The sequence below is a fragment of the Euleptes europaea genome, chromosome 13 (genome assembly GCF_029931775.1).
Source record: "Euleptes europaea isolate rEulEur1 chromosome 13, rEulEur1.hap1, whole genome shotgun sequence".
NCBI classification, from domain to species: domain Eukaryota; kingdom Metazoa; phylum Chordata; class Lepidosauria; order Squamata; family Sphaerodactylidae; genus Euleptes; species Euleptes europaea.
The window spans coordinates 19884361-19903491 of record NC_079324.1 but is presented as its reverse complement, the minus strand read 5'-3'; the positions used below and the strand labels follow the sequence as shown (position 1 = coordinate 19903491).

The window sequence follows — 19131 nt, the reverse complement described above, 5'->3', positions numbered from 1 at the left end:
ACGTCTGAACATTTGATTTGGAGAAGTAAACTCAGAGAGAGGGGATCTCTCACATTAAGCTGCAAGTCTTTGCCTCTCGAACTGCTGCTGTACCTTTTGGGACAGAATGTCAGGCGATGAGGAAAACACCCCTACTACCCCTGACGCACCGGACGGACCGGTGGTACCGGAGAAGCCGGATCCCAAGGAGGAGGGTGCCAAGCCAAAGAAGCCTAGGGGTCCCATCCCCGACCAAGGCCGAGGACTTTTTAACAATTGGCTGGACTCCCCCAAGGGTTGGTCTCTCTCCCGAACCACGGCGAAGGATCGCCGTTTGGCCTTCCCCAGCACGGGACTTGAAGGGGACCCGGCGCGCAAGGAGGCCCTGATGGACGAGGAACGCAGGCAGTGGCTGGAGGATCGCCAAGCCATGCAGGAACAGATGGAGTCCATGCGGCGGGTGATGGGTGAGATGGCCGCGGCCCTGGACGCGTTGAAAGTGCAACCGCCTGCCGGCGACCCCCCGGACGGAACACCGGCAGCCCCTCCCGCGCCTCCTAGCCTCCCGTCCCGTCGGGACCTGAAAGTCACCTATGACGGTTCAGGAGACCAGTTGACCTTTTTCATGGTCCAAGTGGACATTTTTATGCGAGAACAAGGCCGAACCTTCACTTCCGAGGAGTCCCGGGTGCAGTACGTGGCTTCCCTGCTGCAAGGGGAGGCGGCCGCCTGGATGGTGTTGCAGTATGAACTCCGCTCGCCGGTGCTACGAACCCTGGATGAGTTTATGGTAGCACTCCGAAACCGCTTCGAGGACCCGACTCTGGGTGAGCGGGCTAAAGCCTCCCTGATGCAACTGCGCCAAGGGACCAAGTCGGTGGCGCAGTATGCAAGTGAGTTCCAATCACTGGCCAGCCGAATCCTGGACTGGAGTGAGGCCACTTTGGTTCAGTGTTTCAGGGAGGGCCTCAACCCGGACCTCCAGCATTGGGCTTTTATGCAAGGGAACCCCCCGGATGTGGAAGGTTGGGTTCGCCACGCTGCCGACATCGAGAATCGCAAACAACTCCTGACCTTGTCCAAACAACGCGTTGGACGAGACCCGAGACCCCGAAGTGACCGGGGCCGAGACTTCCGACCGGGAGGGAGCGGGGGTCCCTCGGCCGCTGAACGCCGTAAGCGTTTTGAGACCGGCGTCTGCCTGACCTGTGGAGGAAAGGGACACTTTGCATCGCAATGCCCCTCTCGTGCGGGTCGTCCAAACCCCCCACGCCAAGCCCCGACCGAACCGCAGAAGGCGCCCGCTGAGGACCAGCCCCGCCGCAGGAGCGGGCCACCGGGCCGGCGTTCCGGCGCACCCTCCGCTCTCCATGCGCGCCCCCAGGATGTGATCTCCACCTCTACAGGCCCAACGGGGTCCCGGATTACAAATACTACTTTTGATTCGGACGGATCCCCGAATGCCACCACTCCATCCCCCTCTTCCAGCGAGGAGGAAGAGTGGGAACAGCCGGCAAAAAACGCCGTCGGTCTGCTGTAGAGGGGGCTCCGCAGCAGACCGCCCCTATCGTTGTGCAAGGAGCTCCACCGATGGTAAGCGCCCAAGAGGACAATGTGTATGTACGTGTTCACCTGTCCCTACCCAAAGGGGGCCCCAGTTTAGAATTCCCCGCTTTGGTTGACTCGGGGTGTGCCCGCACTATGATTAGTGAGGAAGCTGCCAAGAAACTGGGAGTCCGGCGCAAGCGACTTCCGGGACCCCTCCGCTTTTCCCAAATGGACGGGAGCGATTTTAAACGGGGCCCAGTGACCCACCGAACTGCAGCCGTGATTATGTCGGTGGGAGAACATTGGGAACGCTTGTATTTTACCATCGCCCCTATTGTAACCCCAGTGGTGTTAGGGATGAACTGGCTACGGGGACATAACCCCTCCATCGACTGGGTTAAACGGGTGCTCTCGTTTCCCGAAAGCCCCTGTGGGTTGCATGACAAGGAACGGGTACTCAGGACTCCGGCCGCCGCATTGGTAGGGTCCCCCAACCCGATCTCCATTCCTCCTCAACTTCCCACAGAATACTCGCAGTTTGCGGATGTCTTTGATGTTAAAGAATGTGACGAATTACCTCCCCACAGAGAGACGGACTGTGCCATTGAAATCGTGGGGGAAGGCAAACTGTCTAAAGGGAAGGTCTATCCCATGAGCCCTAGTGAGAAGGCGGTGTTGCGGGACTATTTGGACGCCAACTTGGCGAGGGGTTTCATACGCCCTTCCAAAGCTCCTTATTCGGCCCCGGCCTTCTTTGTGAAGAAAAAGACGGGAGATCTAAGACTGTGTATTGACTTTCGTAGGCTAAACGCGGTCACCCAGTCTAACGCTTACCCTCTCCCTCTTATTCCCGACCTTTTAGCACAATTAAAGGAGGGCCGAATCTTCACCAAACTGGACTTAGTGGAAGCATACCACCGCATCCGCATTAAAGAAGGAGACGAACCCAAAACGGCCTTTTCCAGCTGTTTTGGAATGTTTGAATACCTTGTCATGCCGTTCGGACTTTCGGGGGCCCCCAGTGTGTTTATGCAATTGATTAATGAGGTTTTACATGATTTGCTGTTTCGGGGGGTGGTGGTATTTCTCGATGACATACTTATTTACTCTGAAACCATGGAAGAACATGTGCGCCTAGTGCGAGAAGTGCTCCAGCGGCTGCGGGAGCACAAACTGTATGCTAAGGTATCCAATGTGAGTTCCACCAACCTTCCATTACATTTCTTGGGTACGTGATTTCCCACCAAGGTTTAGAAATGGACCCCGCAAAGGTCCAGGCGGTGCGAGATTGGGAACCCCCCACTACCCGCCGCCAGCTTCAGCAATTTTTAGGATTCGCCAACTTTTACCGAAACTTCATTCCCAACTTTGCCCAAGTTGCGCTTCCTCTCACCAATCTGTTGCGTACCAAGGACAAGGGGGCTAGCGCCGCGCTTCCCTCAGCCCGTTTGCAATGGTCCCCCCAGTGCCAGCAGGCTTTTGAGTGTTTAAAACTACTTTTTTCATCCGAACCCGTTTTGGCTCACCCAGATTGCACCAAGCCTTTCGTGGTGCAGGTGGATGCCTCGGATGTGGCCATGGGTGGGGCCCTATTGCAGAGGGATGACGGGGGGCGGTTGAGACCATGCGCCTACTTCTCCAAAAAGTTTTCCCAGTCCGAAATCAACTGGGCTATTTGGGAGAAGGAGGCGGCGGCGGTCAAACATGCCCTCACCATATGGAGGCACTTTTTAGAAGGTGCCGAACTGCCGTTTGAAGTGTGTACCGATCACAAGAATCTCGAGGCTCTCAAGGGAGCTAGAAAGCTCAACGCCAAACAAATTCGGTGGGCCCAATTCTTCGCCAAATTCCGGTTCACTCTCAAACATGTCCCGGGTAAAGACAATGCCCTAGCCGACGCTCTGTCTCGACTTCCCCAGTATCGCAACGATTTCGATCGCCCTGTCGACTCCCTGTTCACGCCCGAGCAGCGTGGGGAGGTCCCCGGCTTAGCCGTCACCACCCGCTCCCAAGCCCATCGACCAGAGACCCCCCCTACGCTCAAGGGTATCCCGGAAGCCTTCCAACAGCGGCTCCGGGACGCTTCCTTACAGGAGGAGGAGCACCATCTCCTCCCTACCGGCCTGGAACGAACCAACACTTGGTGGATGCAGGGGGGGAAACTGTATGTCCCATCCTCTCTTCGCAAGGAGGTATTGGGACTTGTACATGGTGCCAGATTGGCGGGTCATTTTGGCTTCATTAAAACACTTCACCTGGTACGGAGGCAGTTCTGGTGGCCCGGTATGAGAGCCGATGTGGAGCTGTATGTGCGCAGCTGCCCCACTTGCGCCACAGCTAAGAAACGGATGGGAAAACCCCCCGGGCTTCTCAAACCGCTGGAGAACCCCTCCCGCCCCTGGGAGGTCATAGCCATGGATTTTATCACCGACCTACCTCCTAGTCGGGGAAAAACGGTTCTCTGGGTAATCACGGACCTTTTTTCCAAACAGGTCCATTTTGTTCCATGTGCAGGTCTTCCTTCAGCCCAGGGTTTGGCTAAACTATTTGTTACACATGTCCTCAGGCTACACTCGGTACCGAGGAAGGTCCTCTCCGACCGGGGGGTCCAGTTTGTTGCCAAATTCTGGCGAGCATTTCTAAAGCTCATGGGGGTGGAGGAACAGGGTTTGTCTTCCGCCTATCACCCCCAAACGGATGGTCAAACAGAACGAGTAAACGCGGTGGTAGAATGTTATTTGCGTTGCTATGTAAATTTCCACCAGGATGACTGGGTCGACCTGCTGCCATTCGCCGAATATGCGTACAACAATGCGCCTCATTCCTCTACCGGCTTTAGTCCCTTCCAAGTGATATACGGGACGGAATTCGGTCCTTTCGGTTCCGCCCCCGTCACGCCAGAGCTCCAAACCACCCCTGATCTTCAGGAGTGGATCCAGGCAGTTAAATCTACCTGGCCGTGGCTGCTCAAAAATCTTGAGAAGGCGAAAAGCAAGTACAAGGAACAAGCAGACAAACACCGGTCTCCGGGATGGGAGCTCAAGGTGGGGGAGCAAGTGTATCTGTCCACCAAAAACCTCCGCTCTCTTCGTCCCTGCAAAAAACTGAGCGACCGTTATGTGGGACCTTTCCCCATTACCAGAGTGATCAATGAGGTTACCGTGGAACTGAAGCTCCCAAAGACTCTCAAGGGAGTCCACCCGGTTTTTCATATTAGTCTCCTCAAACCGTATGTGGCAGCCCCCCAGTTCCACCCCCCTCCCGAACATGAGATTCCTACTGTGGTAGGAGGGGATACCCATCTGGAAATATCCAAGGTCTTAGATTCCAAATGGAAGAAGGGGAAACTGTTTTACTTTGTTCGTTGGAAAAACCTTGGGTCCGCTCACGACGAGTGGGTGGCCGCACCCCACATGGCGGCCCCTCGCTTGGTCCGAGAATTCCACCTCGCTTATCCCGATAAGCCTCGCCCTCTCGAGGACCCCGGAGGGGGGCCTTAAGGGGGGCAGAATGTGAGGGTCTCTGTGTATGTGTCTCTGCTTCCCATCACCTGCTATCAGTGAACTCGTAAAAGCAGTTCACACCTTCTGGTCTCAGGCGCCAGGCCTGATTGCCCCATGTATCTTCCCCCCCGCTGTTCTTCCTGTCAGTACTCCCTCAGGCCGATGCGGCCTTGGAAGTGTGATAGCTTCACCAGACTTCCTGGGACTCGTCTGATGTTTTGTATTATGCCAAGCTTGTAACTTCCCATAACAATAAGTGTGAACCCCAGTGCCCCAGTGCCCTGGAGTCAATATATTCTGTAAACCCGATTAGCCCCTCACTTGCAACTTGCTACCTGTGCCTGTCTCATCTCCTGATGTCTTCAATAAATCCTTTGTTTCTTTATCAACGTCTGAACATTTGATTTGGAGAAGTAAACTCAGAGAGAGGGGATCTCTCACAAGTACAAGGCTTGTACTATTCTTTATTACAGAGTGCCTGGAGGCTGGCAGCCCTAAATCCAACCTGCTCCTCCAGATTAGAGTCCACTGCCCCTAACCACTACACCTTGCTGGGAGAGAAGGGCCTGGGGAGAGGAGCCCAAGGCACTGCCTCTGCCGGCTCGAACTGGCTCTTTCTTTCTTTCTTTCTTTCTTTTCTTTCTTTCTTTCTTTCATAATTTTTATTTTCTTCATTTAATATATCAACAAAAACAATATAATAGTAATAATAAAAAGAAAAACAAGAAATATATCCACTTTAACAATAAAATGACTCCCCGCTCTCCCATCTAAAAAAAAAATTGCATACACTTTTGCTAACGGAGCTGACCCCAATATTATTTTAAGTAACCTATTCTTGTCCTATCCAACATTATTAAATCAATACCTAATACATAAAAAAAATTAATACAGAGTATAAACAAGGGATTAGATCGAAGAATATCCTTTAAATGGTCCCGTTAAAAAATAATTTAAATTCTCCAAGCCTCCCATTCCCCCCGAAAATGGTGCATGGCCATTCTGGCTCATCAAAGCGGGAAGCTGCGGGCCGGACTGGGCTCCGGGCCCGCTGCCGCCGCCGCCGCCTCCCCGACGCCCTCTAGCGGCCGCTTGGGTCCGCCGCCCCAGCACGTGGAGGGGGGCGGCCGGCCATTGTCCGCCCGTCGGCGCGCGCTGGGGACGGGCCGCCCTGCGCGGCGCCCTCGCCGGGAGGAGGAGGCGGCGGCCGAGAGGCGGGAGGAGGAGGAGGAGGAGGAGGCGGGCGGGGCTCGGGCTCCCTCCCCTCGGCCGGCCCGGCCTCGCCTCGCCTTCCCGCCCGCCCTGCCTGCCTGCCTGCCGCACACGCGCCCCGACCGGCAGCTCCGCGCTCTCCGCGCCCGGCTCCTCCTCTCCGCGCCTCCAGCAAGATGACAGCCGGGCGGCGGCGGTGGCGGCGGAGGCGGCGCGGAGGCTCCTCGCACCGGCTGGTAGGTAGGGAGGAGGAGGAGGAGGAGGGGGTCGCCGCCCGGGGCTGGCTGGCGGGCGGGCTGGCGGGAGCCCTGGAGGGTCGGGGAGGGCTGCCTGGGCGAAAGGGCCCGGAGGTGGCGCAGCAGAGGCGGCCTGGGCGCACCCCCCGCTCCACCCCGGACGGGCGTCCTGTTCCGGCGAGGGGAGGGAGGGAGGGAGGCCGAGAGGGGGCGCGCGGAGGGGGTGGTCTCCCGCCCAGCAGGCGGGGGCTCGGCTCCCTCGGGGGCTTCTGGGGCTCGGAGGAGGCCGGACGGGGGGCGTGGAGCTGCCCGGCCGGGAGGGGGCGCAGGGCGCGCCGTCTGCGAGGACGCGGCTCCCCGGGGCCGGGGCGGCCTCGCTCGCAGCAGCCCCGGAGGCGCTTCGCCGCGCCGTTTGCGCGGAGCTGCGTTTGCTGACAACGAGCTGGGGCGGCCGGCGGCTTCTGGATCCGCTCCGCCCGCTTTTTTATTATTATTATTTTTATAATAAAATAATATTTTTCATAAAAAACACGATAAAAACAATCTAAAAAGAAGACAAAAGAAAATACAAAAGAGTCTCTGTATATGCTTATTCCTGCATTCGTAGTTACAAAGTTAGAAAGACCCAAAAGATGCCCCTTCGACCCTCCACCCACCTTAAAAATGGCATTGAAGGGGGGGTGTTTTTTTTTTTAATGCACCCAGCCGAGGCCCGGCTCTGCACCCCGGATCCCCCTCCTTGACCCCCACCCGGCTGCAAACCGGCCCGGGGATTGGCCGCGCCGGCAGCCGGAGCCGAGCGGCGGGGCAGGTGCGGCGCCAGTTGCAGCAAGTTGGCTCTCCCGGGCGGGACCGCCGGCCTGCCGCGCCCGAGCGGGGAGCCTCTTCGCCGGCCCGGCGCGGCTTTGGGAGTGCCCCGCTTTCCCCGAGCGCCTGCCCTGCCCTGCCGGGCTGTCAGCGCACGTCGGGGGTGTAAGGGGGGGGAGGGGGGCGCGTCCTTTCTCCGCCCCCGGAGCCCGCAGGATCCGAACCTGTTTGCAAAAAAAAACCCCAAACCCCTGGCGGCGTCAAGCTGCGGCGCTCGGTGCTCCGTGCCGGTTGGACGCCCTGGAAAAAAACCGGCCTCTGCTGGCGGTGCGGTGCAGCTTCTGTAGATCAGAGCTTAACTTCCCTGTGGAAAATTCACAGTGGGTCGCCGCGTTGGTCTGTCTGCAGTAGTAGAAAAGAGCAAGAGTCCAGGAGCACCTTCAAGACTTAACAAAAATGTTTTCTGGCAGGGTAGGAGCTTTCGTGAGTCACAGCTCACTTCTTCAGATACAGCTAGAATGTGAATCCGTCTGTCTTTAATTCACAGTGGGTCGCCGTGTTAGTCTGTCTGCAGTAGTAGAAAAGGGCAAGAGTCCCGTAGCACCTTAAAGACTAACAAGAATATTTTCTGGCGGGGTGTGAGCTTTCGTGAGCCACAGCTCCCTTCTTCAGATACAGCTAGAATGTGAATCCATCTGTCTTTAATTCACAGTGGGTCGCCGTGTTAGTCTGTCTGCAGTAGTAGAAAAGGGCAAGGGTCCAGGAGCACCTTCAAGACTAACAAAAATATTTTCTGGCAGGGTAGGAGCTTTCGTGAGTCACAGCTCACTTCGAAGAAGTGACTCACGAAAGCTCCTACCCTGCCAGAAAATATTTTTGTTAGTCTTGAAGGTGCTCCTGGACTCTTGCTCTTTCCCTGTGGAAGCTAAGGCAGCAATAAGTTTCTTGGAAGGAGCGCAGGCAGATGACCGAGGCTGCTGGGGTGGATCTGAGTGCATTGACCCCCCCCCCGCCCACCCTTGGTAGTAACCCCAGAAGACAGCCTAGGGTGTTTGGGGGACTTTGCTTGTGCTGGCTTTGCTATCCCGTGTGTTCTCTGGCTAAAAAAAAATACCCCCAAACCCTGCTAAGGTGGGAAATTTCCTGGGTTTCACCTGAACTCTTGCAACCCCCAAATGCTCCTGGAAATGCCAGGCCCGTCCACTGTGTGTGTGTTGTTTTCACCTTTACATTCGACAATCGATGTTCCGGTAGAGGCTCAGATATGCTGCTGGATTATCTAGATTTGGCCAGAGGTTTGCTTCATGGAGTTTTCCCCATGTTTTGGCCTCTGCAGGTAAGGGTGGGGGTGGTAATCCAGTGACTTAAAAATAGTCACTCCTGCCTTTTGTGCAGCCTTTGGCAAATTGTGAATCCTTACATTTGAAGAACTCCACGTTGCAGCCCCAACTCACACTGACCAGGGTTTCCAGGTTGCCCCGTCCACCAGCAGTGGATGGGGGGGTGGGTACAGTTGCCAGATCCAGGTTGGGAAACTCCTGGAGATTTGGGGATGGAACCTGGGGAGGACAGGGACCTCAGTCGGTACAATGCCATAGAGTCCACCCTCCAAAGCATCTGTTTTTTTCCAGGGAACTGATTTCTGTAGTCTGGAGGTGAGCTGTAATCCTGGGGGTCTCCAGGCCCCACCTGGAGGCTGGCATCCCTAGCATGGTCTGAGATGCATGGTAGCTTGGCCTAGGCTTGACATACCCTAACATTTATGGTCATTGTATTGTTGGGGGCAGATGAACTCTATTGGGGCACCTTACTAGTGCTGCAGGTTAGAGGGTTTTTTTTGGGGGGGGGGGGAAGGGCTTGCAGCTTTCCTGCTGGCCTAACCACAAAGATCCTTATTCCTCGGCCACATACATCTGAAGGCATTTCTGTTATTTTTTAGTCTGGGTGGATGAGAACTACTTCAGAAGTCTTATAGTTGCCTCCATATAAAAATGTCTTATGATTGTGCACAGGTGTGGAGGGCAGTAAATGGACAGTAAATGTCTTGCGCTGAGCTGTTATATTGGAGGCCTTGAGGAGGGCACGGTTTTCTGTTAGATTTATTCATTTTGTTACGGTTCAGAATAAATGGAGGAAGAAAACCAGAAGTGGTGCAAAACATTCCTGGGCATTTAAGAGCAATTCAGGCAAAAAACACTTTACAGAAATGAGAGTAGTAGAGATCAAGGTGCTCATGGAGAAAAACGGGGGCAGCAAACAGGGGAGTTTTTCAGACAAGAGGGAAGCTGCCTTATACTGAACCAGACCCTTGGTCCATCAAAGTCAGTATTGTCTACTCAGACCGGCAGCATCTCTCCAGGGTCTCAGGCTGAGGTCTTTCACATCACCTACTTGCCTAGTCCCTTCAACTGGAGATGCCGGGGATTGAACCTGGAACCTTCTGCATGCCAAGCAGTGACTTTACCCCTGAGCCACAGCCCCTCCCCTGGTGGATCCTCTCAGTGTGGCTGACCACTTATTGGAGAAACTGTGCTGTCAGTGTTGATACCTGTTCCAAGTGCTTGAGGAGCCCTCCTCCATAATAACAATTAAAAAGTATTATGGAAACCTTCCATAAGGAGGAGGGGCTGTGGCTCAGTGGTGGAGCATCTGCATGGCATGCAGAAAGGTTCCAGGTTCAATCCTCACCATCTCCAGTTGCAAGGGTTAGGTAGTAGGTGATGGGAAAGACCTCCACCTCAGGACCTGGAGAGCCGCTGCCGGCCTGAGTAGACAATACTGACCTTGATAGACCAATGGTCTGATTCAGTATAAGGAAGCTTCCTGGGTGTTCTTGCCTTTTTGATGAGGCTGCCAGGTGCCATCTGGCGAGCTGACAGTCTTGCATACCTGCCATGCACACCTGTGCTTTGGAATGGGGATGCATGCTTTCTGAGCTCATGCGGCTGACCCAGGGCTATTTAAAGACCCAGGACTGTTGCATCCTCAGCAAAAGGTTCAACTTGGTGCATGCCCAGCTCAAGGGCCCATGATTTACTCACTCCGGCGGCCTGTACATAAGAACGGCCATGCTGGATCAGATGAAGGTCCATCAAGTCCAGCAGTCTGTTCACACAGTGGCCTCTAGGAAGCCCACAAACAAGACAACTGCAGCAGCATTGTCCTGCCTGTGTTCCAAAGCACCTAATATAATAGGGACGCTCATCTGATCCTGGAGAGAATAGCTATGCATCATGACTAGTAGCCATTTTGACTAGTCGCCATGAATAGCCCTCTCCTCCATGAACATGTCCACTCCCCTCTTAAAGCTTTCCAAGTTGACAGCCATCACCACATCCTGGGGTAGGGAGTTCCACAATGTAAGAAACGTTTCTGTTCCTTGTTGGGACTTTTGACCAGGTTTCAAGGGGGGGAGACTGGAATGATTACAGGGAGAAGATCCCAATATTGACAAGCCTAAAGCAAGGGGTTGCTCTGGGTTGCTTTTCTGCTGTTTTCTGGGTCCTGTTTCCCCCTTCCGCCCCTTGATTGTGGACACTTCTGTTTTGTGGGGAGGGGAGATGTGCTGATGAAATTAAGGGTCTGGTTTCTGGCTGAGGATGCCTTGGCCAAAGTTGGGTAGCCTAGGAGGTCGTGGGAGTTCGCGGAGTGCTGGCTTTCTTGGCAGGGGAAACCTGAGCCTCTGAGATGGTTGGCTTTTGCTAATTCCACAGAAGTGACTTTGCGGCTGATGGCTTTGAAGGCTCAGCTAAAGATGAAGCCATACAGAAGCCCGGATCTCTGCTACGAGCGTAGGCCAGCTCATTCAGGCTGCAGTCGCCTCTCGATGCCTGCCTGGTGCCTGTCCCCTGAGGTCTTGTTAGCAGCATAGAAATCTGAAATGATATTCCTAGGACAGCAGCGGGAGCAAAGATGCTAACTGGGTTCAAGGTAGTCTTTAAAAACAATTCCAATTCTGTCTTGCGCTCTCTCTACAAATGCTATTAGTGATCCCTTTGGGGTTGTTCTCCCCGCTCTGGATAGGCTGTTTGGTTTCTGCGCATTTCCCTTCTTCTGTTGTGAGCATTAGGAGCTACAGCAATTAGCAAAATGGAATTGCATTTTCACGGGCAAGAACTGTTGTGACATAGCAGATGGAACTCCAGGCTTGGGGGTCTGGGATTAAATCCACGCTCGGCCAAGAAGCTACCTCGCAGGATGGCTCTGAGAATAAAGCCGGGCAGCCTCACTATAGGGGGCCGTACCTTTTAGCTGACCAGTGTTTGTCCTTGCCACTGACTCTCTTCCCCACTGAGGACCGGAGGTGGGGTCTGTCCTGAGAACATAAGAGCCCCGCTGGATCACATCAGCGATCCATCTAGTCCAGCATCTTGCTGCTTCTGGAAAGTGCCTTAGCAGGGCATGAACACGATAGCCCCACTCCTGCTGTGGCCCTCTATTATCTGTTATTTAGTGGCACTTCTGCCTCTGAACCTGCTGAGTTTTGGAAGCCTTCTTAAGTGCCTCTAGGTTCCTTCACAGTTGCAGGCTCCAATCTGCAGGGTGGAGGGTGTCCGTGTTGTGTTGAGTGTCATGGATGCTTGGACAGCGGTGCAACCTGTCCTGTCCAAGCTAAGGAGACGGGCGGGGTGGACTTTAAGAAGCGCGCTTGCTTTGGGCAGTGCTGGTGGTAGAATGGGGAAGGGCTGTGGCTCAGTGGTAGAGCACCTGCTTGGCATTCAGAAGGTCCCAGGTTCAATCCCTGGCATCTCCAGTTAAAGGGACTAGGTTAGGTGATGTGAAAGCCCCCTCCCTGAGACGCTGGATAGCCGCTGCCAGTCTGAGTAGACAGTACTGACTTTGATGGACCAAGGCTCCGATTCAGTATAAGGCAGCTTCATGTGTTCATGTATGTGTTCAATGGCCTTATCATGGAGCAGGCGAATGGTCTTGCAGCGACCGTTCCTTTGGGCTGTTTCGGTTGATCTTTGGCAGGGCGGGTGGTGGGACAATCCCGCCTATTAGGCAGGGAGTTCAAGCAGATATCCTTTTTCACTTCTTAGGCCAGCGATTCTTCTGGCCTGTGCTCCTTAACTGTCACAGCATTCAACACAGAAAGAATCCTTCCTCTAAAAATGTCTTATTGGGTTTTGCCTGGGGTGTGCCTGGACCAGAAACACATGCCCCTCTCTGGAAGCTGTTGAGTTGGCCCTGTCTCCATTCTGGCTTGACCCCACTAGAAGATTTCGGGGACCCTGCAATTGTCCGAACAGTGGAGAAGCTCAGGTGTGGGCAGGGTTTGCCTCTTTCTACTCCACCCCCCTAGGTTTGTGTTTTTGTAGGCCTGACTACAGCATGAGTTCCTGGCTGTTATTTTTCCTCCCAGAAAGCACTTGTACGTTTCTGCTTAATGAGGGCTCTGCCTTATTCTGTTTGAAACAGCTCCATTAAGCTGTGCTGATTAATGAGCAGAAAACCCAGTTGGAGAGGCAAAGGGTCTGAGCCTCCCATATGTGGTGTTTACGGAGTGGCTGCATCCTGCGCATGCAGCATGAAAATGTAGGTTTGGAACTTGAAGCCCACAGAAAACTGGGGAAATAGAATGATGTCAGCAGGGGGACGGGGACTCTAGCTGGCGTTGTAATAATTTGTGGATGCCAACGAATAGGGTTCATTTCACCTAGCTTTTCTGAACAAGATCCTTCTGATTGCACGGGATGGTAGCTACAGGAAAATGCTTGCCCACGCCAGGTTCCTGGAGAGGCTGTTGTGCACACCTTCTGCCATGCACTGAGGGAGGAATTTAACACCCCACGGCTTATCTTCCTTTTGATGTGCTTTGCAGGGGTGTGCCATAAGCCCATTTCTGTGCACGCAACCTGCTTTTTGTGGGATGGCATTTTCGTGAGGCTCCCGCCCTTGGAAACAGTGGTGTGAATAAGGCTTGAGGGTAGGTGTAGCCCCCAAAATAAGTTGATAAGGTAGCAGGGCCTTACAATGCACTGTCTGTTTCTGTTTTGTTAAATGTGGCTGTTGCAAATCATCAAATTAGCTTCCTCTTACAGCCTCAGATGTTTCCCTGCTGCTATTCTAGATCTTGGATAAAATGGCAAATGAGATGGGGATTCTGTACCCAGTTAATCCAGATTTCTGTGACCATTGTCCTTTATGCAGAGTGAGAATTTGCATGATCTCCTATTTTGTGTAATTCTGCTTCTGGTAGTCCTGGGGAAGGGGCCAAGCAGCTATGTCTGGGGCTCCAACCAATGGAAATTCATTGAGCTTCCTCTACGGTGGTTGAAATTTCAAGCATATCTTTGCAGTCATAAAGACTAGAAAATTTTTTTTTAAAAGAGAAGGCTTTGATTCTTAAGAGGCTGAAGATGGCACCCAGAGTACTGGGCTTTGCAGAACTCATAATATACCTCCACCCCTGAGATGAACATTCTTTATAGAGAGATCATCCTTTTGTCTGTCCTGTACTGTTTTCTCTTGACTGGCATCTGCCAGTTAAAGCAGGAGCTCTTCCTTTTGAACTGAGATCTTTTTAACTGAGCAGGTTGGGAATTGAACCTGGGACCTCCCCCTCCCCCTCCCCTCCCTCCCTCCCTCCCTCCCTCCCTCCCTCCCTCCCTCCCTCCCTCCCTCTCTCTCTCTCTCTCTCTCTCTCTCTCTCTCTCTCTCTCTCTCTCTCTCTCTCTCTCTCTCTCTCTCTCTCTTTCTTTCTCTCTTTTCTTTCTCTCTTTCTCTCTTTCTCTCTTTCTCTCTTTCTCTCTTTCTCCTCTTTCTCTCTTTCTCTCTCTTTCTCTCTTTCTTTCTTTCTTTCTTCTTTCTTTCTTTCTTTCTTTCTTTCTTTCTTTTCTTTCTTTCTTTCTTTCTTTCTTTCTTTCTGTGGAGGGGGATTACTGAAGGCTGGGCTTAGGACCATGGGCCATATGGTATCTGGGGGCAAACATTTGGTGGAATGCCATAAGCTGAATCTTGCACATGGTGTGTGTTTGGGTAGCAATTAACAAATGTTTGTCCTCCTAACTCTGTGGCTGTGCCCAAGCAAGAAGCAAAGTACTTCAACAAACTGCAGGCATTTGGCACCTTTCTCCTGCCTTTGAAGTCATCTGTTTGCTTAAGAGAGAGAGTCTGCTTTTCTCACCAGCAAGAACAGTTCAGTGTGCTTTGAAATGGGGTATTATCCCATCCCTGTTATAACAATGCAGCGTATTTATTTCCCCATCATAATAACAGTGATCCTTAATATTCACGTAGTGTTATTCCTCTGTGTTGAAAGCACTTCACGTACATGAATCTGACATTAAAAGGGGCAATATGCAGAAACCAGAGCGGCAGCCGTGTCTCCTTCCTGGGAGACCGGTTCCCCTTCTCCAACAAAATCACTTCAAAGGGAGACTCCAGCATGAAACTGCTGAATTAGAATTAATCAGGAAGCTTGACACCAGCTTCTGAGGATGTAGCAAAGACTTGAGATTCCTCTGTCATTACAGATGGAGAGGGGCTGTGACTGGGGTGGGTGGGAATAGAGCATCTGCTTTGTATGCAGAAAGTCCCAGGTTCAATCCCTGGCATCTCCAGTTAAGAGGATCAGGCAGTTTGGAAGGAAAGAGAGTGTTACCCGAGATCCTGGAGCTGCCAATCAGAGAGGAGAATCCTGACATTGATAGATCAAGAATCCAGTGGCTTCACGTAGGTGTGACAGGCATGAATTAGCTTAGTAAGACTAGGGAAAATGCATTTTCACCAACTACTTCTACTGTGTAACTGACCATTCTGTATATTCTTTAATTACATTTGAATTATACATAATTACATTTTGCCTTGTATTTCCTGCATTTCATGGCTTGGATTTGACCTTGGCATTAACAACTCCCCCCCCCCCTTATAATCTTATATATAACATCTGTCTACTGAGGACCCGCTACATGCATCTAATGAAGCTTGATAGCCTTTGAGACTGTGCAGGACACCTGTTTATTAAATCTCAAGAATCCTTACATAACCCTGCAACATTGTAATGTGTGTATTATTAAACCTGTGTTGCATATTGGGAGAGGGAGCTGCCGAGGTAATGATTTGCCTAAGGCAGCCTTGTGAATCTGTGGCAGAGGTGAAATTCGACCCAGGGCTTTATGTGTTAAGGGGGTTCCAGGTGCTTTTCAACAACAATTTCACATCTATTATTTACAGCTGAATTGATGCTTGCCAGCCAGAGTCCTCAAGGGATATTATTCTACAGACCATAAGCAGCCTGAGAAGATGGCTTCTCCGTTCTCCTACCTGTTGCTTTCCTTTTGGGGTGGGGTTATTAAAAAAAAGCTGCTCTCATGGAATAGCAGCCTATTTTTCTTATGTAGAGTGCTGGAATGGTAAGGCATCAGCAAATCCGGAATGTCTAGTTATCCAAGTGTCAAAAAATATTAATCACACATCTGTTCTTCAGCCTGAAGTGAGATCAGAATTTCCAATGTCGCTGATCGTTTGTAGGATCCTTCCTACCGAATCAGGCTGGTCTCCACTCTGTGTTTTTCTGCTTAATACTTCGATTGCATGGCCAGATGAGCCACCAGAGAACCATGATTATAGTGCCCATCTTTTCTGTTTCCTTTTAAAAGCTGCAGTGGGATATGTGTATTCAAATGACATCAGGGTCACCATATTGAGAGAGATGCTTTAACTTTTTTCCTGTTCCATTTACCTTGATGCAACTCATGTCTTTTCCCTTCCCTAAAATTGTTATCCCACCCAGGAAAACTCACAGCTGTTTGTATGTTTTTACTTTCAGGGCAAATATCAGAGCTTTGCTGTGTGTTTGGTCACCAGAAAATGGTGTAACCCCCATCGAAAGGGTTTTTGGGTTTGTTTGGGGACGTTTTAAACCATAAGGAAGCATTCAGTGAGTGACCCCTCACCTGTATTTGAAAATCCCAGAAGAGCTATACCATATCTTGTTGTTTTGATGGCGCGTATAGGTGGGTTGTCAATAGTATTTTCATCAGATGGGTGAACCTGGGCATGTCAGTTTCCATGAGTTAATTACAGCTATCAATTGGCATGGTGAAACTGATCTTTTTTCATGCCAGCCAGTTATCCAACAGTGAGCAATGAACCCCATTTGTCTTGGGTGAATAAGCTCCCTCTTTCCTCCGTATAGTCTGATCCCCATTCATCTGAACTCAAGGTTGTTCTCCTTTTCTTGTCTGCCTTTCAGTGAGATTGAGTCTATGCTACAAATCTATATGAAGCTTCCTTGCGCTGAATCATACCACTGATCTGTCAAGGCTGGTACTGTGTATTCTGACAGACTGCTCTCCAGGTTCTTTCATATTACCTATGACCTGATGTTTTTTGCCAACTGGCAATGCCAGGGATTGAACCTGGGATCTTGTGTAAGCATAGCAGGTGCTCTGCTATTGAGCTGTGGCTGTCCTAGTTTCCTTCCAAAAGTGCCCGGGAAGTTACATAAGAAAGGCCATGCTGGATCAGACCAAGGTCCATCAAGTCCAGCAGTCTGTTCACACAGTGGCCAACCAGGTGCCTCTAGGAAGCCCACAAACAAGACGACTGCAGCAGCACCACCATCCTGCCCTTGTTCCAAAGCACCTAATATAATAGGCACACTCATCTGATCCTGGAGAGAATAGGTATTCATCATGATTAGTAGCCATTTTGACTAGTAGCCATGGATAGCCCTCTCCTCCATGAACATGTCCACTCCCCTCTGAAAGCCTTCCAAGTTGGCAACCATCACCACCTCCTGGAGCAGGGAGTTCCACAATTTAACTATGCGTTGTGTGAAGAAATGCTTCCTTTTATCTGTTTTGAATATCTCACCCTCCAGATTCAGCAGATGACCCTGTGTTCTGAGAGAGGGAGGAAAACGTCTCCCTGTCCACTCTCTCCATACCATGCATAATTTTATAGACCTCTATCATGTCTCCCCTTAACCGCCTTCTTTCCAAGCTAAAAGGCCCTAAGCCTTTTAACTGCTCCTCATAGGGCAGTTGCTCTAGTCCCCTGATCATATTGATTGCTCTTCTTCACCTTCTGCACCAAGTTGTAAGTTCTTTCAGGAAGATAGGGGTCTCTGGTACAGTTCCAAGCAACACTGTAGAAGTGTGTTCATCTCTCAAAAATCTCTCTGCCTATTAGTAGACTGTTGCCAACCTTCTCTGTAACACTCCTCTGCCTGGACATTTGCAAGTAATTCCAGCTTGCTGTAAGTCTCTTGCTGCTTACAAGACTGAGCTGGCTTATTCTTTTTCCTGTCTGTCTTGGAGCTGGTGGGAAGAAGAACTTCCTTCCTCTGACACTGATAACACTGCTGTCTTGCCTGTGCCGTAATGTGCTGGTGGATAGACATCTAGAACAATAGCAGTAATGGCCAGCTTCTAAGTGTTTCCTGCAGATCTGTTGTCTTGGATGGATGCCCCCATCTACTTATTGAATAGTGTGGTTGTGTGCAGGTTCTTCTCCTGCTGGCCTCATAGGTAACATCAGCAGTGAGTCTTTCTCGGTAGCAGAGACTACCTCTTGTCTCTTCCTAGTGTTGTAAAGGAGGAGGAGGAGTTGGCTCTTATACACTGCAGTCCAAGCTCTGCTCATGACCTGAGTTCGATCCCAACGGAAGTTGGTTTCAGATAGTCAGCTCAAGGTTGACTCAGCCTTCCATCCTTCCGAGGTCAGTAAAATGAGTACCCAGCTTGCTGGGGTTAAAGGGAAGATGACTGGGGAAGGCACTGGCAAACCACCCCGTAAACAAAGTCTTCTAGGAAACGTTGGGATGTGACGTCACCCCATGGGTCAGGAATGACCCGGTGCTTGCACAGGGGACCTTTACCTTCCCCCCCCCACCGTAAGGAGTCTCAAAGTGACTTACAATTGCTTTTCCTTTCCCCCTCCCCACAACAGACACCTTGTGAGGTAGGTGAGGCTGGGAGAGTTCTGAGAGAACTGTCACTGGCAGGCTTCATGTGGAGGGGCAGGGAATTGAACCCGGCTCTCCAGATTAGAGTCCGCCACTCATGTGGAGGAGCGGGGAATCAAACCTTGTTCTCCAGATTAGAGTCCGCCACTCTTAACCGCTGTACCACGATGGCTCTCAAAGGGTTAAGCTTACCTGGCTGGGTTTTCATAAATAGCCTTGTGAATGGCTGTAATGACTGATTTTTTTTTTTTAACCCACAAAGTTAATTGCAGAGTCCGCTCATTGATTCTCTATTTTACAGCTGTATTAGCTAGGTTGTGCTAGTGCTAATGGTCTAGAAAATCTTCTTTTAATAAAGCAAAGTCGTTTATGAGTTAGTTAGGCATAGGGATAGAAGGAAGAAGGATCTAGCTGCTGAGTGCAAACAGATCTGTTTAAAGGAGGATGTTTTCTCAAAGGTGGTGGAAGAGGAGGCTGGCAATGTGTCTACGTTTGAGTAAAGAGTAAATGTACCAAGGCTGAGTGTTCATATATCTGCTCATCATAGTGATTGCAGAATCAAGAGGTACTTTCTGCTTGATACAGTGTTTGCCTTTCTTTAGGGCTGTTGGTGGAGAGAGTGAATTTGTACCCTGCTGAGTAATTGGAGGGGATAGCGCTTTGTTTGCACCTTGAAGCTTGGGGAAGACAGCCAAATTAACAAAAGGAATTATCATATTGTATTCCTAGGCTGATGAAAGATTGCTTGTGATGGTGGGGTGTTTGGAATTTCATTAGATGCCAACACAAGCTGAGAAAAATACTTGGCTCCTAGAGTTGGGTGAAATGCATTTTGTTCTCATCTGGATCAGTAATGAGCTTTGTATGATGACTTTTAAATGTTCGCATCACCCCTTTTAGCCACACAACTGTGTTTCTTGGCCACTATTCA

At 51.3% G+C, this 19131-nt stretch overlaps 1 protein-coding gene across 2 annotated transcripts in view; it reads left to right on the top strand.

Annotated features, from left to right (window-relative positions):
- The first annotated feature begins 6354 nt into the window (after positions 1 to 6354).
- The window catches only part of MID2 (midline 2), a 226391-nt gene continuing 213614 nt past the window's right edge, over positions 6355 to 19131 (top strand). For both annotated transcript variants that reach the window (XM_056859198.1, XM_056859197.1), the window contains exon 1: positions 6355 to 6478. The gene's annotated coding sequence lies outside the window, so the exon portion shown is untranslated. The remainder of the gene's footprint in view (positions 6479 to 19131) is intronic.